The sequence below is a fragment of the Ursus arctos genome, unplaced genomic scaffold (genome assembly GCF_023065955.2).
Source record: "Ursus arctos isolate Adak ecotype North America unplaced genomic scaffold, UrsArc2.0 scaffold_4, whole genome shotgun sequence".
Classification (NCBI taxonomy): domain Eukaryota; kingdom Metazoa; phylum Chordata; class Mammalia; order Carnivora; family Ursidae; genus Ursus; species Ursus arctos.
This window is the reverse complement of record NW_026623056.1, coordinates 32,722,056-32,747,737: the sequence shown is the minus strand read 5'-3', so window position 1 is coordinate 32,747,737 and position 25,682 is coordinate 32,722,056. Positions and strand designations below refer to the sequence as shown.

The 25,682-nt window shown below is 41.3% G+C and overlaps 1 protein-coding gene across 1 annotated transcript in view; it reads right to left on the bottom strand.

Moving 5' to 3' along the window:
- GPR156 (G protein-coupled receptor 156) overlaps positions 1-24,127 on the bottom strand; it is an 86,880-nt gene extending 62,753 nt beyond the window's left edge. The window contains exon 1 of the mRNA XM_026494268.4: positions 23,964-24,127. The gene's annotated coding sequence lies outside the window, so the exon portion shown is untranslated. The remainder of the gene's footprint in view (positions 1-23,963) is intronic.
- Positions 24,128-25,682: the final 1,555 nt, after the last annotated feature.

Here is a 25,682-nt window from a genome sequence, read left to right as displayed (position 1 = left end):
TATATATGTTTACATACACATATATACATATACCCACATATAAGTATCTATTAGGTAAAGCAAACAAGTAATTATGGCTATGTTATCAGGAACTAAGATTTTCAAAGTGAAAGAAAAGAGATTCACATATAAAAATAAGTTAATACCTTTCTTTTTTTTTTTTTTTTAAAGATTTTATTCGACAGAGTTAGAGACAGCCTGCGAGAGAGGGAACACAAGCAGGGGGAGTGGGAGAGGAAGAAGCAGGCTCATAGTGGAAGAGTCTGATGTGGGGCTCGATCCCAGAATGCCGGGATCATGCCCTGAGCCCAAGGCAGACCCCTAACCGCTGTGCCACCCAGGCACCCCAGTAAATACCTTTCTATCTTTAATTTAAATTACAAATACCATGCAATGATGTGGATGCAACTAGAGCGTATTATGCTAAGTGAAATAAGTCGGTTAGAGAAAGACAAATATCATATGATTTTAATCATATGTGGAATTTAAGAAACAAAACTGATGAACACAGGTGAAGGGAAGGAAAAAATAAAATAAGATAAAAACAGAGAGGGAAGCAAACAAACCATGAGCCAAAGTTGCTGGAGGGAGGTGGGTGGGGGGATAGGGTAATTGGGTGATGGGCATTAAGGAGGGCACTTGATTTAATGAACACTGGGTGTTATATAAAACTGAGGAATCACTAAATTCTGCTCCTGAAACTAATAATACACTGTGTGTTAACTAAATATAAATAAAATCTAAAAATAGTGAAAAAAAATACCAAAGATTGTTAAAAAGCTAAAAAAAAAAATTAGAAATACCAGTAGGATCTTAGAATTTATTTTCCTCTTTTTAAAACGCTCATATTTTCTAGTCTGTTAACTGAGGCTTGGGAATAATTACAACCTAATAACAATAAACACTCTGAGTACCCAGATTTGGGTCTCTAAAACCACTCACTAAAAGGAATCAGGTTTCTTTAGTGGAATAGCCAATTTAAGTTATGGAGATGGAAATATACAAGATCAATCTGGGACATCTTGTCATACTAGAAAATAAAAAAATATCAGAGACTACAGAATCATGTTAAAAGGACATAGGTGTCAACTGGCTCTTCCTGGCCAATGACAGGATAATTTGAACACCAAAAAGAATTGCAACTGTAATGCACTGAAACATATGGCACACAGTAGGCACTCAATAAATGCTTATTTAATGAATGAATGAATTTAGCATTGTAAGTATTAATAAGATATTGTTGATGGTGTAGTCTATCTACAACACTGATTTAGTGGATCCTCCATAAGGAAACATGGTATAAATTTCTCTTCCTCTTGAATACTAGGAAAAGTTAACTTTTTTCTGGAACATTTTTATATCATGCATAGTATATTCCTCTCTCTCTTGGCCTCTGTGAAGTGTGGAGCCAAATGCGTGGCTCACTTACAGCAGCTGTACAACGTTAGGTATCTCTGGCTTATTTTATTACCTTCTATTTTCCCTTTGTCCTGATTTCCTTAACTCCTATTTTTCATCCCACCAACTGTTTTATATTAAAAGAAGGGGAAGAGACAGTTGGAGTAATAGGGATGTTTCTACCCAATGTGAGCAAATAGATACATTATTCGAAGTATCTCAGCCTCAGGTTACCCACTAAATGGGATAAGACAGAACCACATGCAAATGCATAGAAAATGTATTTATTCAAACCACCACCACCAGCAGCACTGTACTAGATGTTCACTAAGATTCCTTCTGGGCCCCAAAGTTGTCTAATGTATTAGCTCACCATTAACTATGTTAATACAGGCAGCAGATACACAGATAATTATAAACAGCAGGGAATGTAAAATGCATTTTTAATTGCCTTTGAATGCCTTGTGTTATGTTCTGGTAGCAGATTTACAAACACCCCAAATACAGGTCACTTACACAAAGAGTAAAACTCACTTCTATTCCTGAGCATGCACTACTCTTCATGGGGCAGCAGGCAGGACAGAGGGTAGTCAACCTCCGCCACACAGATCCTCATCCAGGAGATGGCTCACAGTTGTAAATACTTTCCAAGAGAGCATGAGTATGAGATTAGGGTGTGAAAGTATTGCATATATAGGAACAGATGTTTAGTCAGGGTTCAGTTACAGAATGGTGGGGCAAGAAGCAACCACAGATATCATGAAGTCCAATCTCTTCATTTTATGGGTAAGGAAATAGTCCTCAGAGGTTGAGAGGTTCAGGATCACCTACAGTAGGAAGAGAATCTAGGTGTCTCAAGTTCAGGACTCTTTCTATGCTACTTTAAAGACCTTTAAAGGAAGTTGTGGTTGCCCTGTCACACGTTTGGGACAGCTGGGCGAGGCCTGGACTTGCGGAAGCAGGCAGGGTCATAGGGGTAAGAACTCTAGGGCTGCTGTTAGAAGGCTGTGGAGGAGGTCCAAGAGGGAAAAGGAACACAGTGGAAAGAGAAAGAATATTCTCTTGGGAGAGTATAAGTTTTGAAAGAACTTGTATGTTTTCTCCCCAAAATGTAAAGAAGACTGAATTAATCTGTTCCTCAGAACCTCAGATTTGCCTTATAAAAGAGGGGGAGATGATAAGTTTATTTTTGAAGTCTCTGAAGTTCCTCCAATTAGGTTTTCCACATACCTGGCTTCTGAGTGATCATCCCAAAAGGACCCTGGGGCAGGGCTTGTGCAGGGAATCCTGATTCACTGGAGGAAAGGTCTGGGGAGAGACGGCTGCTGCAAATACATCTGTCTTAGGGGATCTTAAAAGCAGAATGGAATCACTGGGTGTCCCTTGGCAAGGGTGGGAGGTGGCGGGGAGTGAGGAAGGGGAGTGGACTTGGTTCACTCCCTTAGTCTTGTGTGGATCTCAGAGAAAGCAGAGCTTTGGAATCCTTGGGATTTGTATATATTCTTGAACTATATCACCATTCTTTCCTAATTCCTGTGTCCCACCCAAAGCCTTTCTCCTCCTGTGCTACCCAGTCCACACTTAGTGATCTTTCCAAAATCTGGAGAATATTTTTGCTCAACATTATAGAAAATAATACTGAACCTTAGTTTCATATTACTTATAACTTTTCTTCTACTAAATCTGATTTCTTCCTTTACTATATAATGCTTAGACTTAACTGCCTATTTGATAAAATTACACTGAATCAGACTGGTTATTGGATTGGGTTCCCCACAGGATATAGGAAACAGTGTTGGAAATAGTAGGTTTACTATAAACATAGGTCAACCGAATACGGGGCACATCCCAGGGCCCCTGGGCCAGTTCAACCCTCCATCCTAGTACTTGGGAATTTGGTTTCACTTCACATATCCTAGAAACCATTGGCAGTAATAAGTGGCACTGCAATGGACAAAGCTGAGGATGAATTTAAGTCTCAGATACATCATTTTCTATCTGTGGTGCCTTAGGTTAGTCACTTCTCCAATTCTTAGCTGACTCCTCAATGAAATGAAGATAATACTATCTACACCTCATAGGTTTTGCTGGTGATTAAATCATATGATGTATAGGATGTATGCAAATATAACTGATACATACTAGATCACCAATGAATAGTGGTTTATTTCATTTCCATGATACAGAAGGGTCATTTGTACAGAAGACTTGGGGGTGCATAATTGAGGTTACTCATCTTGTTTCTCTAAATATCCTAACAGAATCCCAAGTTCTCAAACATTATGAGTAGTGATCTTTATACTGTATTTACAATCAGATTGGTAGAGGCCATGTGCATTAATTCAATAAATATTGATTGATTAACTATTATGCAATAGTCACAGTGCTAAGAGCTAAGGATGCAGCAGGGAACAAGCTAAAGTGTCCTTGCTCTAGCACCTAGCACAGTGCCTGGTACACAGTAGGCGATCAATACATATTTGTTGAAGTGGACCCAGAGACATTTGCAAAACATCACAGAGCATAGGGGTCCTATATTTCTAGGAACAATCCTCAGGACCGTCTAGATACTCCTGTAACTCAGGAGAAGCGGGGGGTTTGATTCATGGAGGGCTAGCACATCCCCCTCTGACTACAGTGGGAGCATCTCCTGCTTTTAGAACCCTGCCCTGACGTGTTTTGCTGACTCTCTCTATGCTCTCAGTCTAAGCTGGCACAACCACACAAACCGAGCAGTGAATCATTATTGCCTTATAGACAGATCCTAGAGAACCCTTACAGACAGATCCTAGAGACCTGTTAATATTCCAACACTATTGCCAGAGACTGGAGCTGGGAATTAAACCAAAAAAAAAAAAAAAAAAAAAAAAACCACCCTGAAAAAACAACATATTTAAACCTCACCAACTTCTCAGAGTTGCATTGTTACCTAAAAGCACTTAGGTACTATTATGCAAATTATACATGCATGATTTCCATAAAAACCAGTCACAAATGTCAATTGGTGCTCATTAATATGCAATAAAATTCTCATTTGAAAACTATTAAGAGCCAAGAATGAATTCCACTTGGCTGCCCTCCTTTAATGAGAGCTGCTGTGAAGTGCTCAATGCTATTATTCATCAACAAAACAGTAAGGTGTTACGACAAATCAAGCTTCAGAAGGTAACAGAAGGACCTGAGAATGATCATTTGACATTTCAGAGGCTAGTTTTGGACAGCTCAGTTTTATGCTGCTATAGCTAAGACCTCATTTGGCTACTCAGAACGGAGGCTGAGTGAACTCTTGAACCTACGTTGCAAACAGAGTCAAGGATGATACTGAGTACTCCTTTAAGGGACATTTGTGAGGGTGCCACACAGCTGGAAAAAGGTAAACAAAACTTTGTTCCTGAGCTTCAGTCAGTTTGGGAGACTGAATGTTCTCCTCCTCAAAAGCAGTAGAGATCCAAGGCCTTTGGAATTACTGGGGCTCTTCTCTGAAAAGCCTCCTGGTCAGAATTTTTATGAGTGAACTTTCATGCTGTGTCTCTAAATTCCTTCAGTTAGACACTGATTTTCTCTAAACTGTTGTTCTGTGTTGCTGTGCAACCCAGTACACTCGTGTGAGAGCAGTTCTGGCTCTGTGAGGATAAAAGATGGAAAATACAAGCCATCAAACTAGACTGTCCCTTCTGCAGCCACTGCCTTAACAAACTGTCCTAAAGTTGGCCTGGAAGCAGGGGGTAGAGAATGGGCTTTTCTAGGTATAGTTTAACACAGTGGTTATCAAACTTCAGCGTGCATCACAATCACCTAGAGAGCTCCTTAAAAAACAGATTGCTGGCCCCCAGCTCAAGAGTATCTGACTCAGTAGGTCCTGAGAATTTGCATTTCTAGCAAATTCGCAGGTGATGCTGCAGCTGCTGGTGTGGGAATCACACCATGAGAATCATAGTCCAACTAAAGGAACTACAGGGCTTTCACCAAAGTTTAACCCATACAAACCCTTGAAATAACCTGTGATTGGTTAGTTCACGCTGCTGTGATGAAGCTCATTTACGCATGCACGGGTCAGGTCATTTGACTTGTTCACTAGAAATTAATTTCAGAGAAGTAGTGTTAAGAAAATAGACACTTAGGGGCACCTGGGTGGCACAGCGGTTAAGCGTCTGCCTTCGGCTCAGGGCGTGATCCCGGCGTTATGGGATCGAGCCCCACATCAGGCTCCTCTGCTATGAGCCTGCTTCTTCCTCTCCCACTCCCCCTGCTTGTGTTCCCTCTCTCGCTGGTTGTCTCTATCTCTGTCAAATAAATAAATAAAATCTTTAAAAAAAAAAAAAAGAAAATAGACACTTAGAAAAGCAATTTTTTTATTCTTTGAACCATGATTCTTAAATATTTTTTTGGACGTGAGATGCTGATGAAAGCTATAGACCCTCTCCTGAGAAACATACAAAAACGTAATATTTTACATGTAAAATCACGGGCCGCCCATCAACCACCCCCATAAATTACCTCAATCATCCCAAGTGAAGAGACTCATTTCAAACTACAACATACAATGTTACATTAGTTTCAGGCATACAACATAGTGATTCCACAACTCTATACTCTATGCTTACCACAAGTGTAGCTACCATACAGCATTATCACAATACCACTGACTATATACTCTCTACGCAGCACCTTTCATTCACATGATTTCCATAACTGGAAACCTGCACCTCCCACTCTCCTTCACCCATTTTGCCTGTCTTCCTACCCTCCCACCCTACTCAGGTGGTTTCTGTCTTTGTGGGTCTGTTTCTGCTTGTTTTGCTTCTTTGTTCATTTGTTTTGTTTTTTCGATTCCACATATAAGTGAAATCATATGGTATTTGTCTTTCTCTGACGTATTTCACTTAATCTAATACCCTCTAGGTCTATCCATGTTATCATGAATGGCAAGATTCCATTCTTTTTATGGCTGAGTAATATTCCATTGTATAGATATATACATATACATCTTTTTAATCCATTTACCTATCGGACACTTAGGTTGCTTTCGTATCTTGGCTACTGTAAGTAATTCTGCAGTAAACACAGAGGTGTTTTCATTTTCTTTGGGTACGTACCCAGTAGAGGAATTACTGGATATACGGTATGTCTATTTTTAATTTTTTGAAGAAACCCTACATTGTTTTCCACAGTGGTTTCACCAATTTACATTCCCAACAGTGCACAAGGGTTTCTTTTTCTCCACGTCCTCACCAATACATGTCATTTCTTGTCTTTTTGATACTAGCCATTTTGACTGGGTGTGAGGTGATATCTAATTGTAGTTTTGATTTGCAGTTCCCTGATGATGAGTAATGGTGAGCATATTTTCATGTGTCTCTTGGTTCTCTATATGTCTTCTCTGGAAAATGTCTAATAAGATCCTCTGCCCATGTTTAAATTGGACTGGTCTTTTTTTTTTTTTTTTTGGTGTTAAGAGAGAAGTTTTTAATTAAGTTTTTCCTTATATTATTCTCATAAATCAAATATTTCTTTGTGGCTACCCACAAATAAAGTGTGGTTCACTAAGATAATAAAGGCTATGACAAACTCTGTCAGCAATTAAAATATTTCAATAATTTTTAATATGTTTATTCTTTAATAGTAATCTTTCTCATTTAATTAGAGTAGTATTTTTATTACAATAATTATTGACATAAATGAGTTAAATATCTATTATGTTACTATTTATTTTTCCAGCTTGTTCCATGTTCCTTTTATTGTATTTTTTTACTCTCATTTTCCCATCCATTGGCTTTTTAATAAAACAGCTCTACTGAGGTAAAAATTCCATATAATAAACTACCAATATTTAAAAGTGTCAATTTGATAAATTTTGACATGTATATACATCTGTAAAACCATTCCTGCATTTAAAATAATGAACAGGTAGTAGTAGTCCCAATTTTGTTCCTTAAAAAAAGTTGTTTTGGCTATTCTAAATACTGCACATTTTCACATGAATTTTAGAATGAGGTTATTAATTTCTATAAGAAGGGCATCTGGGATTTTGATTAGGATTGCATTATAACTATAGATGAATTTGGGGAAAATCAACATCTTAACAATATTGAGCCTTCTACCCCTTGTCTTAGCTTAACTGGTACAACAAAATACCATAGACTTGGTGGCTTATGAACAACAGAAATTAATTTCTCATGATCTTGGTTGAAGTCCAAGATCATGGTACAAGCATGATTGAATTCTGGTGAGAGCCCTGTTCCAGTGTACAAATGGCTGACTTGTATCCTCACATGATGGAAATAGATTTACTTAGCTCTCTGGCCTCTTCTTATAAGGGCACAAATCCCATTTATATGGGCTACATCCTCATGACCTAATTATCTTCCAAAGACCCTGCCTCCAAATACCATCACATTGAGGACTAGATTTCAAGAAATGAATTTGAGGGGGACATAAACATTCAGCTGATACCATCTATGAACAAGGTGTATCTCTCCATCTATTTAGGTCTTCTTTCTCTCAGAAAGGTTTTGTAGTTTTCAGTGTATAGCTCTTGCATAGTTTTTATCAGATTTATCCCTAAGTATTTCATATTTTTAGGCTATTATAATTTTTTACTTTCAATTGTGATTGTTTAACACTATATATTTCCACAATTGGTGTCTGTAATGTATTTTGCAACCATGCTAAACTTATTTAATAGTTCTAGTAACTTTTTTGTAGATTCCACTGAATTTTCTATATAGATGATCCTGTCACATGCAAATAAAGGCAGTTTTACTTCTTTCTTTCCATACTGGATGCTTTTCATTTATTAATTTTTTTCATCTTATTGTACTGGCTAGGACCTCCAAGACAATGTTGAATAGAATGAGTAAGAGTAGTCATCCTTGTCTTGTTCTTGATCTCAGGGAGAAAGTATTTGGTCTTTTATCATCAAATATGATGTTAGATGCAGGTTTTCAATGGATTCCCTTTATGAGGTTAAGGAAGTTCATTCATTCATTCATTCATTCATTTGTTCATTCATTCATTCATTTATTGAGATAGAAATTTATTGCAAGGGAGCAGAGGCAGGACAGCAAAGGATACTGTCTGCATGAGGCAGTGGGGGTGGGGGTTATAGCTAGCGGGGAGACTGAGGAGGTATGGGAATGTATGGAATCTTCCTGTGCCTGGTTGTAAGTATCCCATTGGTCAGCTAGGGCTTATGAATATTTTGAGATGGGTTGCCTAATGAGCCTGTTTGCATTTAGCCCAGTGGTCAGTGTGGGCCTTTTTACCTTACTCAGGTTTCTATTGCTCAAACTGTTGCCTAAAAGTGGCCTCTACATTCCCCTTTGACAGATCAACAACAAATCTTTGGCATTTGGGCGAAGGTCTCATCTTCAGCAGCTGCTTCGTGCTGGACATGGGGCATGCTGTCCCTACCTAAACTTGTCAGTCCATTAGGGGTTCTATTCAGTTATAGACAAAGCATGGTACTATATTAACATGCTGACAGGCAATGTGAGTGAAATTCCCTGGTGGCCAGGCCCATGGGATTTAGGGGGAGGGGACCCTCTGATGGTATTGGGTGGGATCCTTGTTGAATTATAATTTGTACATGGAATTGTTGGATTCACTCAGACGGGTAGGAATATATATTTCCTGTAGATCAAGATGGTGGCTGGATCTGCAGGAACAAAGGAAAAAAGAGGGTAGGGGGGAGGCTGAAAGAAGCAAGGTGACTGAGAGTCAGACAATGTCAGGAAATGGTCCCAACTGAGTCCATAATGTGTGCGGATTCACCCTGGACGAGCTTCCACTGCCAACTGTTGCACACTTTGGGAATGGAAACCTCAGGGGGATGGAGTGGGAGAGGAGAGGAAAGGGCTTTGCCTTCACAGGCATGGACAATCTGACCTGTTCACCCTCAGACCTTCAGACCACATGGGGAGCTGCCCTGGCTAGAGATCTTCAGTTGTCTGAGGAATACTAGGGTTAGACCTCTGAAGGGCTGAAAAGAGAAAAGAGAGGGAGGGAAGGATCCCTCTGAAGGGCAAGAGGGGAAATCCCTCACTCTTCCGGGCAAGGGCAGTCCCGCTGGTTCCCCCATGGGGCTTTGTATCCTCACCAAGGAGTAACCTCTGCTGGAGGTTGTCAGTTTCCCAAGGAGTACTGGAGTTGGTCCATGGAGGGAAAGTTCCAAGAAATTCCTAGAGAATCCAAGGAAAGTCCTAGGCTGGCAGAGGGTCCCTGTATGGGCTCTGCCAAATGTGGGGGGACCCAATGGGGTGGAGGCTGGTGGTGTGAGCAGTGAAAGAATTCACCCAAGGCAGAACAAAGGAGACAGAAGTCTATCGAAAACACTGCAAAGGAGCAGCAGGCGGGACAGCAAAGGAGAGACTGCAATGAAGTTCTCTTCTATTCCTAGGTTGCTGAGACTTTCTTTAATAGATGTGGGCTTTCACACTCTCTAATATTTCTTAAATGAACTTTGGTAGTTTGTCCCTTTCAAGGAATCTGTTCATTTTATCTAAGTTGATAGACTTATTGGGATAAAGTTTTTATACTATCTGTACAATTTATAGTGATGTCACCTCTTTAATTCATAACATTAGTAAATTGTGTCTGCTCTTTTTAGCCTGTCAATCTGACTAGAGGCTTAATGATTGTATTGATAGTCACAAATCAATCAACATTTTCTTTCATTGATCTCTACTGGTTTTTTTGTTATCTATTTTATTGATTTCTGCTCTGATATTTATTACTTTCTTGTGCTTACTTTGGGTCTCATTTACTCTTCTTTTTTTTAGTTACTTAGGATGGAAGCTAAGAATATTAATTTGAGACTTTTCTTCTTACAAACCCTCAAGCACTACAAATTTTCAGCTAAGTACTGCTTTTGATACATTACTTTTCATTTTCCTTCAATCTAAAATAATTTCTAATTTCCGTTTTGATTTCTTCTTTGACTCATGAGCTATTTTGAAGTGCATTAAATAGCTTCCAAATATTTGATGATTTCTGTTACTGATTTCTTAACTAATTCTATTGTGGTCAAGAACATACCTTGTATGACTTGAATCCTTTTGAAAGTACTGAGAATTGTTGTATGGCCTAGAATATAGTCTATCTAAATGTTCCATGTGTACTTGAATGGAATGACTATTTTGCTGTTGAGAGGAAAAGTGCTTTATAAAGATCAGTGAGGTCAAGATGATTCTGTTGGCTCCTTCTTCCATATCTTTATTTTCCGTCTTCTTGTTATATCCATTACTGGGAAAAAGCCAATGAAATTTTGAACTGGAGGGGTACCTGTGTGGCTCAGTTGGGTGAGCATCCAACTCTTGATTTGGGCTCAGGTGATGATCTCAGAGTGGTGAGATGGAGACCCCAGGGGGGCTCTGCTGAGCACGGACCCTGCTGGAAATTCTCTCTCTTCCTCTTCCTCTGCCCCTCTCCCTGCTCACACTCTAAATACATAAATAAATAAATATCTTTAAAAAAAGAAATTTTGGACTACAGTTATGAATTTGCCGATTGTTCTTTGAAGTCATATCATTTCTACTTCATGTATTTTGAAACTCTGTTGTTAGATGCATAAATGTTTAATATTGTTATGTCTTCTTGATGAATTGACTACTTTATCATTATGAACTGATTTTATTAATATTTTTTGTGCTGCAATCTATCTATATTTTGATTAGTGTGTTAGCATGGTAAATCTTTTCCATCCTTTAATCTATTTGTGTCATAATATATGAAGTATGTTTCTTGTACATAGCATATTGGTGGCTTTGCTTTTTTTTAAATCCTGTCTTTTTTTTAAATCCTTAACCATTAGTTGAGGTGTTGAGATCATTTACATCTAAAGTAGTTATTGGTATATTTAACTTGAATGTATTATGTTGCTATTGTTTTTTATTTATCTCATCTCTTCCTTGTCCTCTTTTTCCTCCTTTTCTGACTTCTCATAGGTGAATTAAGTATTTTCATGTTTCTATTTTATTTCTTTGTTGGCTTATTAGCTATGCTTATTTGTTTTATTTTCTTTTTGATTGTTTTTGTGTTTACAGATACATCTTAATTTGTCAGTCTATCTTCAGATGATGCCATATCACTTCACATGTAGTATAACAATATACTTCCATATCTCCACTCTTAGCCTTTGTGCTCATTGTCATACATTTCCTTTTACATATGTTATAAACCCCATATTGTTTTTTATTTTTCTTTAAACTCTCAATTATATTTTAAAAGAGGCTTAAATCATAAGACAAATCACTATGTAGTTACCATGTCTGGTGCCCTTTCTTTCTTTCTTTCTTTCTTTCTTTCTTTCTTTCTTAACAGATCCATATTTCCTACTGATATCATTTTCCTTCTGCTGGAAGAGCTTCCTTTAACATTTCTTGCAGTGCACATTTGTCGGTGAAGAATTCTTTCAGCTTTTATATATTTGAAAAAGTCTTTACTCTGCCTTTGTTTTGAAAGATACTTTCACTGGGCATAGAATTCTAGGTTGAAAGGTTTGGGTTTTTTTCCCAGTACTTTAAAGATGTTATTCTACTGCCTTTTTGTTTGAATTGTTTTTGATGAGAAATCACTGCTATCCTTAACTTGTGGAAAATGTTTCACTCATTATCTCTTCAAATATTTTTCTGTGCCCTCCAGGAACACCCTAATTACACCTAATATTAAATATTCTTGGACATTGTTCTGGGATGTGGTTAAATTAATTGGGAATAGTTTGGCCCTTTTGGGTCTTCTTTTAAGATGTTAGGCAATATCAGAGCAGTGGTCAATGTAGGGCTAATTATTCCCCACTGCTAAGGCATCATCTCTCAGAGCACACTACCCAAAACCCTCTGAGTTACTAGCTTTTCTAGTATGACCAGTGGGAACAGGCACTATTCCCAGCCCTGTGTGAGCAGCAAGTACTGTTCCTTTTGAATGGTTCTTTTTCCATCTCTAGGTAGTTTCCTTACAGTCGTATGTTGACCAGCACTCAGTTTCTTACTTGGTGTACTCTGTGAGAATCTCTGGAATTCTCTGTGTACTCTTCACTTTGATACTCTGTCCTGTAAACTCCAGCTGCCTTGGTCTCCCTGGACTTGAAACTGTCTTCTCAACGCAAGGAGTCTGCATTCTCTCTTTCTGCACCATATTCTGGAAACTGTATCTTGGTATGCCTGCTTTTGTTTTGTTTTGTCTCACTGAATATCAGAAACCACTTAATAAAAATATAGTGGTTCTGGATCATTTTCTTTTCTCCAATGAATATGTTATTTAGCTTCTGCTAGGGTGCTAGAAGAAAACCAGATTACTTTAATCCAATCAGTGACTGATCTGACTGGGAATTAGATTTGAATTTCAGTAAGACCAGGTCTATTTCTGGGCTAACTCCTAGACATAGTTCTTCAGAAGTCCCAACTGAAAGCTTAGGATGTTTGTATTAGTCAGGGTCCTCCAGAGAAACAAAACGAGTAATTTATATATCAATAAAAGAGATTTATTATAAGGTTCTACGGCTCATGGAATTAAGGAAGCTGAGAAATTCTGTGATCTGCTATCTGCAAGCTGGAGACCCAGGAAAGATGGCAGCAGAGTTTGAAGGCCTGTGAGCCAGAAAGCTGGTGGTGTAGATGGCAGCTCAAGAGTGAAGGCCTGAGAACCAAGAGCGTCAAGGACAGGAGAAACTCAAAGTCCCAGCTCAAACTGTCAGGCAGAGAAATTCCAAACTTCCTCTGCCATTTTGTTCTATTCAGAACCTTAATGGATTGAATGATCCTCACCTACATTCCAGAAGGCCTACTGCTTTATTCAGTTCACCAATTCAAATACTAATCTCTTTCAGAAACACCCTCAGAGATACACCCCAAAATAATGTTTAACCAGATATCTGGGCATCCTGTGACTCATTAAAGCAGATATGAAAGCAACCATTACAGTGTTTTCCAGGCCCTTCCACCTTGGAGGACCCCACATTCCACTTTTTATCTCCCCAACACAGTAAGATTGTAAGTACCTATGATTAGCTTCTTGGCTTTTTTAGCACCTGCTTTCTGTTTGGCTTGTTTACCTCTTGGTCTGTGCTACTTATAAACTGGTGAACAACTTGGAAGGAAAATTGCTCAGATCATTGGGCTAATTCTCTGTCTCTCTTCTTTCCATAATCAGGTCTCTCATCAAACGGTAGAATGTTCTGCTCAGCTTTTCTGACTCTTAGTGGCTGCTTTTCTTGGCTTCTTAGTTTCTCCTCACTTGCTACTTAGTAAATAGTAAATGTCTCAAGGGAAAAGCAACCTACTCTATGAGACACTCACTGAGTTTCTCTTCTTTATGAGGTCTTAGCTCTCAAGTTCTGGTTGCCTTAGTAGGTCTTTTACGAACTCAACTAAATTTTTAAAATCTAGCTTTTGGGGGCACCTGGGTGGCTCAGTCGGTTAAGCATCCGACTCTTCATTTTGGCTTAAGTCATGATCTCGTGAGACTGAGCCCCATGCCAGGCTCCACACTCAGCAGGAGTCTGCTTGTCCCTCTCCCTCTGCTCCTCCTCCCACTTGAGCTATCTCTAAAATAAATAAAACATCTTTAAAATATATTAAAAAAAGTAAAATAAAATCTAGCTTTTCTAGATGTCCTCTATGGAAGCAGCAGTCTACTACCAGATAGTCCATCACAGCCAGACGCAGATGCTTACTGTCTTATAATATGTTTAACCTTAAAATTTTTTTTACTGACAAGACCAAACTGTTTAAAGATAATCTTTACAGACACAAATGACAGTGCAAACAGTATAAGATATAACTATCCTTACTATTAACTATGAGACCAATTAAGAGACATTACAGGATTCCTAAGTTATAAAAGACAAACCTATTATAGGAACTGGTTTTACTATCATTATTACTGGTCAGTGTGTATTTGAAAATTAAAAGTTTCTATAAAAGTATGTATTAACACAAAGGCTAATGCTTATTCTACAGGTTTATACATGTTCAAACAAAGTTAAAACTTCTCCTTAGAAATTCATTGCAATAACTTCTATCCTGGTTTTCTTTTCTTCCTTTAGTTTTCAGTCTAGGGCATAGAAATCCATTTCAAAGCTACTGAGTAAAAGTTGCAGCATGTGTTATGGGTGCCAGTATCAAAATGTCTGCCACAGAATTTCATCATTTTTTTCCCTCTATTTAGCTAACGTTTACATTCTGAACATAGACTCACAATTGGGTTTCTAACAAGAATTAGAGATCACAAATTTCTACAAAGTGTCTATGAACTCTTAGGTCCGTGGTCACACACCATCCTTTATCTGAGGATTTTAAAATCTCATTTACTTCTTACTATTTTGTTGGTTAGCATTTTGTATTTCACTTGTTTGTACTCACCAGCTTCCCTTCGTGCTTCTCTGCTATTTTTCTCCAGCCCTGGTGTGGTGGGAATCCCACTCCTCTCTGGTCTGGTGGACCAGATTACAGTTTTACATTCAAACAAGAGCAAAACTAAGAATGAAAGCCCAGTACTTCTGGGAAGTACACTCCTAATACCACGTTTGTTAAAATCATTTGTTTAAAAATGTTCGCATCTGTTGCTTGGCACTGATCCTTAAGCTCCAAGACCCCTACCTACTTAATTAATTATCCTCATGTCAAGTTGTAGTTGATTGACTATATACCCATAAAACTCCCCAAACTCAAATCCCTCAAAATAGAGGGAAACAATTGGATAGAATCAAAGAACTTTTCTCAATTCCACTATTAAAGAAAAGGCATTTAAAAAATAAAGAAAAGGCATAAAAGGGAACATAGCAGATATGGTGTTGTGAGAAAGCATCATAACAGCCTATTTTCTCTGAACCCTCCCCCCCAACAATGCTCATGCTGCTCCTGCCGCAGAGGAAGACCATGTATAATTCCACAGCACAGAATAAATGAGCAAGGGGAACTGTAAACAGTCTGGCCAACCAGAAGCAATAGAGACACAATGCAACCAAGACACTGCAGACCCCGTTTCCCACTGAGCTCATATAATCCACAGTTGGCAAGGAGGAGTTCTCACTGCAGGGCTCTCCTGCCTAAAGACACAGGCTCCCCTGGAGAAAGGTGGTGGGAGAGGGGAGAGGAAGACAAAAGAAGAGAGGGAAACAATTGCTGTAGGGGAGACCCACAGTGAGAAGTAAAATTGTGTGTATTCCCTTTGACCCAGAAATGCCAGTTTGGGGAATCACCCTATGGAAATGGAAACCAAGTGTAAGGATGAATGTAAGATGTTTACTGTAGCATAATTTGTTGTGTGGGAAAAAACTAGAGGGAAAACTGGAATATCTATCAATATAGAAATAATGGGAAAAATTATGGAAGTCCTACAAAGAAATATTAAGTAGCTATTAAAAATAAGAAATTGGATAAATTAGATTTATATATGTAGAATGTATATAACAACTAAAATGAAACAAATAATAGAGTAAATGGTATTATACGATCTCATTTACATATGAAATAGAAAATAACTACGTATTTGTTTAAAGATAGAAATGGAGTAAAGGAATTCACACTTAACTTTTAATAGTGGTTTTGTCAGGAAGATGGAGGGGGAGAGGAGGTGGAGATTAATAACATTTTCTTTATAGACTGTCTTACTAGACTTGTTACAATGAGTGTGTACTGCTTTTATAATTTAAAAATGTAATAAATTTAAAATATAAAAACGATTTATTGACTTAATAATTACAAGTAATGCCAGACCCCAGAGTTCAGTGGTTTCAGTGTAGTTCTCTGGCATTTGCTTTAAATTGATCCTGGTGGGTAGAAGTAAATAGTAACTTCTGCTGTCAGAGAGAGGCCTCACCTTGTGTCCCCCAACAACAGCCAATTAAAGCACAGACTTGAGAGTGCCCCTGGAGAAGGCCGGTGGCTGTGAAATAAAAACTATAGGTATCTCTCCAAAGCCGCAGCCACAGAGCTTCCCAAGGGGCAGGGGCTGCCTGAGCCAGTGAGCAGGCGGCAGAGGCATGGATGAGAATAAAACAGGCTTTTGTCTGGAAAAATCCCACTACTCCAAGTCCTCACAGCCTTTGTTGGCTCCTGTTCCACACTTCAGAGATGAGATGCACAAGGCTGGCCCAGCCTCTGCAGGGATAAATATTAAACTCTGTGAGAAAGATGCTTCCGCCCAATTCTGAAGTGTTCTGTGTTAGTACTTTGGTGGAAGATTCCTTGAGGACCACTGGAAGTTAGCTGTGGGCCTTCCAGTTGTTACCCACAGGATAGAATTAAGGCCCTGGAGGAATGACACTTGGCTCAGTATCTGCATTTGGTTTCATGCTGATAGAAGCTCCAGATCTTCTGAGGGATAATAGATACATGATATTCAATAATAAAGAAAATAATGTACAGAAGCTAGCAGCCTGTGAAGAATTAACTTTTTTGATCATTCATCTTTCAACATCTTTTTCCTCTTCTTGTACAATCCTACTGTCCTCCACCCATGCCTCTTCTATCTCCCCGCTTAACCTCTTTAATAGATTTTTTATTCAATGTTTTCCTAATTATCATAGAAATGCTAGAGTGTTCATGGGATTTATGGTTACATTTTTTTAAAAAGTAATCATTTATAATGCTACTGCTGATAATATTTTGGAATAGTTTCTTTTTGTCTTTATACTTACTTTTTCTTCTAATTCTTTATTTAAATTCAATTTAGTTAACATATACTGTAGTATTAGTTTCAGGGGTACAATTTAATGATTCATCAGTTGCATATAACACCCAGCTCATTACATCAAGTGCCTTCCTTAATGCTCATCACCCAGTTGCCCCATACCCCACCAACTCCCCTCCAGCAACCCTCAGTTTGTTTCCTAGAGTTTAGCCTCTCTTATGGTTTGCCTCCCTCTCTATTTTCATCTTATTTTTCCTTCCTTTTTAAAGCAGGTCTGCGTTTGTGTAGCTTTGCAAGTATAGATGAGTGGCTCATGTATATACCCAATATTACAAATAAATATGAGAGAATACGTGGAAGTGAAAAAGGGGTTTGGACAGCATGTTACTCTTGTCATCTGCACAGTTTTGTGTGGCTATGTATTCTGGTGTGTCAAGCGGGTATTCATATTCCTCAGACTAACTGTGACAGCAGCCTTCATTTCTCAGCCCTGCTTTTCTCCTTACGGCTGCCTTGGAAGTCAGCAATATTTGCATGTAAAGATCCCCTTGGGTAGTTACTCCATCTTCTTTCATCCCAGTTTTTCACTTGCAGACAACTGGGTACCTAGGATCCCAGCAGGTCACTATTCTCTTCCCTTCCCCGTCTCTTGATATTACCTTTTCTGCTCCCTCTTTATTGGATCTTCTGGGTTTATCCTAACAGCATCCAAAAGCAGGCAGCTATCACCAGCTTGGGCACAATCAGACAATCATCAAAATGCCCATTTGGAAAAGACACTCAATTAAACATGCATTCTGTTCTCATGTTCAGAGTAAATGCTACATCTAACGTGGCCTTTGGGAGACTCCACTTCATGCAGAAAACCAGGAATATATCAGATTAGAGGCAAGAAGGACACTGTTGGTCTGGAGTCTTGCTCTACCAATACTTTAGACCCTTATCACACCATCAGTCCAGGCCACATGTTCAGGCCCTTACCATTTCCCTAGTTAAGACATCTGCTTCCGTCTTCTCTCTCAAGGTCTCCCCAGTTACCTGTGGAGAATCAGGATGGATAGCTGGCAGTGCCAACTGACAGTCTGACGTTTCAGCATAGACAAATGGCAGTGGGAAAGCCCAGAGCACTCTTTCCTGGGTGTTCCCATTGTCACTCTGGAACAGGTCCCCATGGCAGCAAGAGAGCAATTTCAACCAACAAAACCCCGGGCAGAACCTTGAAGTTTCTCTAAGAGACCTTCCCATGCTCTTCCTTGTCCTCATACCACGAAATCACTTCTCTCTCTCAGAACTCCAGAACTTCCTGCTAATCTATATCTATGCAAAGCTCCTCACTGCAGCACTGAAAACTGAATGAGGAATTCTTCTTCCATCACTTCCACAAGGATCTCTTCCTTGTCACAAACATCATAAAGTACAGATGCTGACAGGCTTAACACCACTATCTCCCTCCCTATTTTCATGATGAGCTAAAAAGGAAACATCCTAGGGGCACTTTTGAATAGGAACTTGCAATATGAAGGGAGAACACAGGTGGAAGGGGGCCAGGCAGTTCTGCCTATAGGTTTTCAATCTGCATGACCTCCGCCTTCTACTGCCAGTTGCCTCTCTGGTCACTGCCCCGTAGCCTGGTCAAGCAGGCCTGAGTTCTGCAGTGATGGTCTGACAGCCTCACTGCTGGGTCCTCTGTTGCCTGGCAACCCACATCTGAAGTACACTGACCCAGATATGGGTTCAGGTACTAAAGGGCTACTCAGACCCTCTCAACTCCCTCTATGAGGCAAAGTGGCCATGGAGAAGAGCAGAGGATGCAGCATACAGCCTACGAATTTAATTTGACTTGGCATATTCTGAGTATATGTTATGCGCAGCAAGAAGGTAGTTGGTGAGACCTGGTCAATCCTAGGAGTATGTTGAATGAATCTACCCTCCCTCTTATCTACCTCCTTTAGAATAGATCACACACGCTCTAGAATAGACTGGACACAGCAAAATATTCTTGAAACACCTTGGACATAAACAGACCTCAAGGCCTTGCTTGGGTTGGATGCACTTCCCAGGAATTGCTCGAATTTTGACCCAGTCTCTGGTCAAAAGTTACATGGTTCCCTACAACAAACAGACTAAAGTCCACACTCCTGTGTTCTCGACAAGCTGGACTATAGCTCTCCTGCTTTATCTCTTACTGCAAACCTGCCCTGACCTGACCCTCCCCACCTCTTCACCTCACTCAAGCCACACCGGCACTCTGGCCCTGACTTGAATACCGAATACCAAATACCAGCTCTAGTTACTGTCTTTCAAGTAATGTTCTTCCACATTACAGCTGCCAGTCAAAGCACCACACCTCCTCCGGAGAAGAAAGACACTTCTTCCTTGGAGGAAAATAACAATCCCTACTGAAATAGCTAGTTCTCTGCTCTCCACCTGGAAACCCTGGCTAGCCTCCACGCCTTCCCCACAGTTTCATAACAGGTGTGATAATTATAGCACTCAGTATAGTTGTCATATATAAGCCCTGTCTACATCAATGTCAAAGGGACTATGTCATTTATGGGCTGGTTTCTTCATGCTTCTATCTGGAATGAATGCATCCCACCTTCATTAATTCTTCCCCACTCTAACAGGTTCTTTCCCACAATCCCCTCTGAATTCACACCTTTAGCAGTGCTATATTAACAGGCCCTTCTCTTTTCAAAACATTTTCCTCAACACACACCATTGTTCTCTTGATCCAGACACTAGTAATGCCCATTTTTTCTGTGTGCTCATCCTCCCCCACCTCTGCAAAGCAGGGTCTGCTGCAAGGTGGGGTTCAATAACACGGGATATTCCCTGGCTATATCATCTATCTCTGTCTGAGTACCTCATGATTATGACAAGTGCCGCAGAAAAACACCTTAAGAAGTCTAGATGGAAACCAATGCCCCATGGAAACACATAAATATTTTATCAGGCTCTGAACAAGACTCTTGCTCATAAATATTTAAACTCCTTGATAGCATAATGTTCAGTGGCTGATTAGAGTCAACTTGTACTGGGGTGGGGAGCTGAGAGGAAGAAGGGATTACAACAGCAATGGCAGCAGGCATGCTACAGAGTCCCTTTTAAGGATCTAAGAACACTGAAAATGCTCCTGAGGTCTCCCCAATTTGCACAGACATTCATTTTCCAAGTGCTCTCCCTCTGGAGTGGGAGGTAGGTCCGTGGCCAGTGGAGCTGTCTAGAGAAGGCACTCACTGGGCTGCAGGAAGGCTGCCACTGCAGTCACAGCCCCAGTAACCTTGCCATACTTCTCTCAGCATTGGTAGCACAAACAAGACTTTCAAGTAAAGTACACAGGACTCAAGATGAGGCAGACCCTGTAAGAATGTTCATGGCAGCTTTATTTAAAATAGCCCCAAACTGGAAACAACCCAAGTGCCCATCAGTAAAAGAATGGATAAGCACGTGGTAGTCATATGAAGGAATATTATCTTGGAATACAAAGACATGAACAACTGATATACTCAACAACATGGATGAATCTCTATCTATGTGGAGCAAAAAGAAGTCAAATGCAAAAGTACATCAGTGTGAATGCATTTATATGGATGTTCAAGAATGCAAAACGAATCTATGATGATACGAATCATAACAAAGTTTGCTTCTGGATGGTGGGGATGACCAGAAAGGGGCATGAGGGAAATTTCTGGGACTGCATTTTTTTTATATCTTGTTTGGAATGTGGGTTTGTCAAAACTGGCAGAGCTTCTGGCACAGGATTCGGCTTTGAAATGCTGTGGCAGGGGGTGGGGGGGGCTGGGGGACTCAGTCGGTTAATCGTCTGCCTTCGGCTCAGGTCATGATCCCAGCGTCCTGGGATCGAGCCCTGAGTCTGTCGGGCTCCCTGCTCGGTGGGGAGCCTGCTTCTCCCTCTCCTCTCCACTTGTGCTCTCTCTCTATCTCTGTCCCTCTCTCTCTCAAATAAATAAATAAAATCTTTTAAAAATAAGCGCCGTGAGGATAAAAGAGGCCACTAATCTCCAGTATCATCATTTACCTATAAAATATTGATTGGCCCAAATTACGTAAAAGGACTTCAAGTATTTTACCAAGGGTTCTGCAACCTTTATGGGAGTTAGTGCCTTGTTGTGTCATTTAATTACCTAATTAATTCAACAATTATTTATTAATCACTTATAATATGCCAAACAGGAACACAGATAGCCATGAACACAACAAAAAATTTCTTGTCCTTACGGAGCTGACATTTGAAGGGGGGGTATTGGACAATTAACAAAGAAACGCTATACTATATAATACCAGGTAATGAAAAAGCAATGAAGAAATAAAGCAGGGTCAGAGAACAGGGAGTGACAAAAGCCTGTTTTGGATCAGGCAGTCATGGAAGGCCTGATCAAGGAGGTTGCATCTGAAGAGAGACCTGAATGAATTGAGGACAGAAGAAGTGCAAGTATCTGAAGGAAGAGTGTTCAGGCAGAAGGAAGGACAAGAGAGGGGAGAGTGACAGAATATGAGGTCAAACAGGTCAGATTGCATAAGACTTTGAAAGGTAAACCCTGGAAGAAAGTTGGGTTTTATTCAAAGTGTGAAGGGAACCATTAGAGAGTGTTAAGCAGGGGAGTAATGTAATTCAACTGATGTTTTAAGAATGGGAAAAAGAAGGAAATTAAGAGATCTGCCCAATTCTTAGGGAAGAGTCAGAATAAGATCCAGATTTTTCCCCTTCAAAATTTTAATATCCTTCACACATCTATTTCTTTTTTTAAAAAAGATTTTATTTATTTTAGAGAGAGAGAGCACAAGCAGGGAGAGGCCAAGGGAGAAGGAGAGAGACTCTCAAGCAGACTCCCTGCTGAGCAAGGAGCCCAACTTGGGGCTCGATCTCATGACCCTGAGATCACGACCTGAGCTGAAACCAAGAGTCGGACACTAACTGACTGCACTGCACCACCCAGGCGCCCCCCACACATCTATTTCTTAGCCACCTTCTGATTCAAGCTCTGTCTGGGGCCAGATCAGATATTTCTGGATTTCAAACTCTGATTTTCATTAACAAGTTTATATCTCAAGACAGTTATAAGAAAGTGAGGCAGGTAACTTTTCTGTATGTCAGAAAATGTATTTATTATTTTCATAATAAATTGTTGGCGATAAAAAAAAGAGAGGTAGGGATTAGCATCCTTTATCAGGCAAAATTAATCAGCAACTAAATATGAATATTATACTTCTCAACACCTTTCTGCAAAATAAAGGTTCTGATTTTTAACTAAATGTGGAACATTCCTTCCAACTTTCAAATCCAACTTCTCTGTCCATGTTAGTCCATGTCCAATTGTCTCTGTGGCAAGTCAGAGCCTTGGTGCTTCTTTCTTCTCTCTCCCCCTGCCCCCAATTACTCTCTGAAAACCTATAAGGGAGTGCAATAAAATGTGAATTTGTGGGGTGGGAGGGCAGATTCCTTCAACCCCATCTGGAAATGCCCTTATGTTCAGACAACACAAAAGGAAATATTAAAATCCTCAGCAGGAAACAAATTGTAAGCACCTACTGTCCTCCCCAGAGAATCTCCTTCCCTCAATCATTATTTTCCCACTCTTGAGAGCCTTCTAGGCTGGAAGTCTGTGGCTTCATCCCATTCACCCCTTAAATCACCGGAGGCCATAATTCTGCTTTCACTAGACTCTATCCCCAGGCTACCGTAACTCTGCCTCTGACCAGGCTCAACTCCAGACTTTATAGAGGAAGAGGGGGAAGCTAAAAGCTGGTGGTAGAAGAGAAGGGGAAATACAGGGAGCACTCCAGAGACAATGGTGGCCCTGAAGTGGAATTAGGCTGCCAAAATGGAGACCAGAGAGACCCCAAACCCCACACTTCTGGAACCCTAACTCAAGTAAAGCCTGCCCACGCATTTTATTCTCCAGATTCAAAGGGACTTGCTGCTACCCAGCCTGGAGGAAGGCCTTCTGTGCTGAAAATCGCCATTGACGGAGAAAAATTAATTTTCCTTTGCAAGCTTTGCTGCCTAATACAACTATTCAACGATTTTTCCAACTTTTAACCCGTGCCCGAAAATCTTTCGCTTTTACCTAGGGAGGCAATAATTTAATGTTATCCTCTATATTCTGGTTTAAAGGACTCTACCAAGAAAGACATCTCATTACAGGCTAGGATATAATTTGCCTGCTATTCATGCATGTTTGTACCTAGAAAACCAACAAAGGGAAGAGTAAGCGCATGCCATGACCTCTCTCCCCACAGATTTCTATTCTGAAATGTTAACAAAACGCAGTTTTCAAAACAAGGTTCATCTTCGGCAGTAGCATGAGTATACTTAGATACACACCATTCAAACAGCGAGTTCTAACAAGTGGCCTCTAGGTAAGTCGGAAACGGGTGTTTGCTGGGGCACAAGGATGCTGCACTTCCCGGGCCATTCTCCTCTGCCCAGAACGAGGCAGTCTGGCAGGCAATGAAACTTTCTCCGTTCGGGACCTCACACGGCCGGTGAGGGAGCCCATCCTCCCACGCAGCCACCCCGCACCCCGGGCGGAACGTGCCCCTGCAAGGCCGATTTGGGGCCAAGCTCCGTGAGGAGGCTGTGAGAACTGTTCCGGGATCTCTTAATTCAGCAGACTGTCGCTCATTGAACGAAACAACAGCCACAGCCCCCCTGCCCACCAAATACCAGTACCCTCCCCTCTTCTCTCAGGAAACTGCCACTGGCACTCCTGGTGAGCGACCTCGGGCTCGCCTCCGGTTCCGAAGACAGTTTCTTAACCGTTTCCAAAGAAACCGCCCAGATTCTGGAAAGGAGGGAAAGCCCTTCCCCCTTTTCGCACGTAAGTGTTTGATGTTTTGTGGATACATAGTGTCCACAGAGAAGTCGTACAAACTCCCGAATTTGGGATCCTCAAGGGCGCGCTGCTCACCTCACCAGGTCTCCGACCGCCGAGAAGCGCCAAGCCCGCGTCTGGCGGCGGGACGCCCGCGGTCCCCGGGTGTCTCGCCGGTTCGCGGGGCTGCAAAGGACCGGGAGGGACGGGGGGCAGGGCAAGGGCCAGGGCAGGCGGCCGCGCCCATCGCCGCGCCGGGGGCCGGGCGTGGAGGCGGCGGGACGGCGGCGCCGGCCTCTGAGGTCTGCGCGGGGCGCGCGCTGCCCTCCCCGGCCGCCTCCGGCCCGGGCGCTGCCGGGGCCGCGCCTCCCGCCCCTCCCCTGGCGCCGCCCCGCGTGGCGTGCCGGCCCCCGCGCTCGCCGAGGGAGGCCCGCACGGCGAGGACGCGCGGATCCTCGGACCCCCACGCGCCGCGCTCTCCGCGCTCTCGGCGGACCACGCGGCTCCCGCCGGCTCCGCAGCACGCGGCGGCAGCACGGGGCAGCCCCGCCTCCGGCCGCTGGGCTCCGAGACCCTCCGTCCGCGGGAGACTTGCCCTCGGCGCCCCGGCCCGGCCCGCGGGGCCCAAACTGGCCAGGAACAGGCTGGAAGGGTTCCACGCGAAAGTTCCTTTTTTATGTCTGGGGTGGAGTCACCAAGCAGTGTTCTTATTTTATGCTCTCTAGGTTTTCCAGATTCTTTGCGTTGAGTTCGTACTTATTTTATAATCAGAGAGACGGGGCGTTACTTTTTCCAGGAATGCTAAAAGGAAACCACAAACGAGAAGTCCATCCATTCAGAGATGTGTGAGCCTCTCTGTGTTTAAGACACCCTGAAGAAATGTTGGGTAATCGATGTATTGTATGGTATGGTGACTAATATAACATAATAAAAATTTAAAAAAAAAAATTTTTTTAATATAAAAAAAAAAAAAAGACACCCTGAAGAAGTCATAGGGTGGGAGATTTGGAAAGCGTCTCGGGAATCTGTTCAGACTTTTCATATTTTCATTTACTCAGTTTTAAAATTGCAGACGTATTAATGCTGCTTGGGAAATGCCACATGTTTACGAGTGCCTTGAGGAAACCCTCGGCTGGCCAGGGGGTAAGGGAGGAAAGCCAGCTGGGGCCGCTCCCACCCCAGCCGGACGGTGGTGACATTCTTCGATGTCTCATACACGAAGTTACTTACCCAGAAGAATTCTTTTCACAGGAAGCGTTTTTTACCCAGGGGAAAATAAAAGGAAAAACGGATAGCCAAGGATTATCTCAAGACAGTTGAGCAAAAAGCCGGATTGCCCAAGAGCAAGAATTATGTCTGAGATTTTATTCAGGGCTCTTTCCAGAGTTCTCATTCTGTACCTCCAGATGCTTTCATTTGGAACACGAAGAAACTGAGGAGGACCATTTGATCCTCCTGTTTGGGCATTGCTATATTTAAGAAGGCTTTCCGGTTCTTCTTTTCCTTAAGACAGCTGACTTCAGAGAGCAGAACTAGGTCTTTAGTTCTGTAGTTCTACATTGAGGATTTGTCTTTCTGATCTCTGTGGGACTTTTATTTTACCTCAGAATTTCTCTACGCTTTTAGCTCATCATTCTCACCATTCCCTCTACATTCAGCAAGATTTTGGAATCTTTCTTTGAATGTGGCTCCCCCCCTCCAATCCCAGCATTCTCTTTCTCAGATTGGAGTATTCCCAACCGGTCACTTGTCAGACACAGAAGGATTTCCATCTTCCACCAAAGCCTGCCCTGTTTACCTCAGATAGGTTTCTGG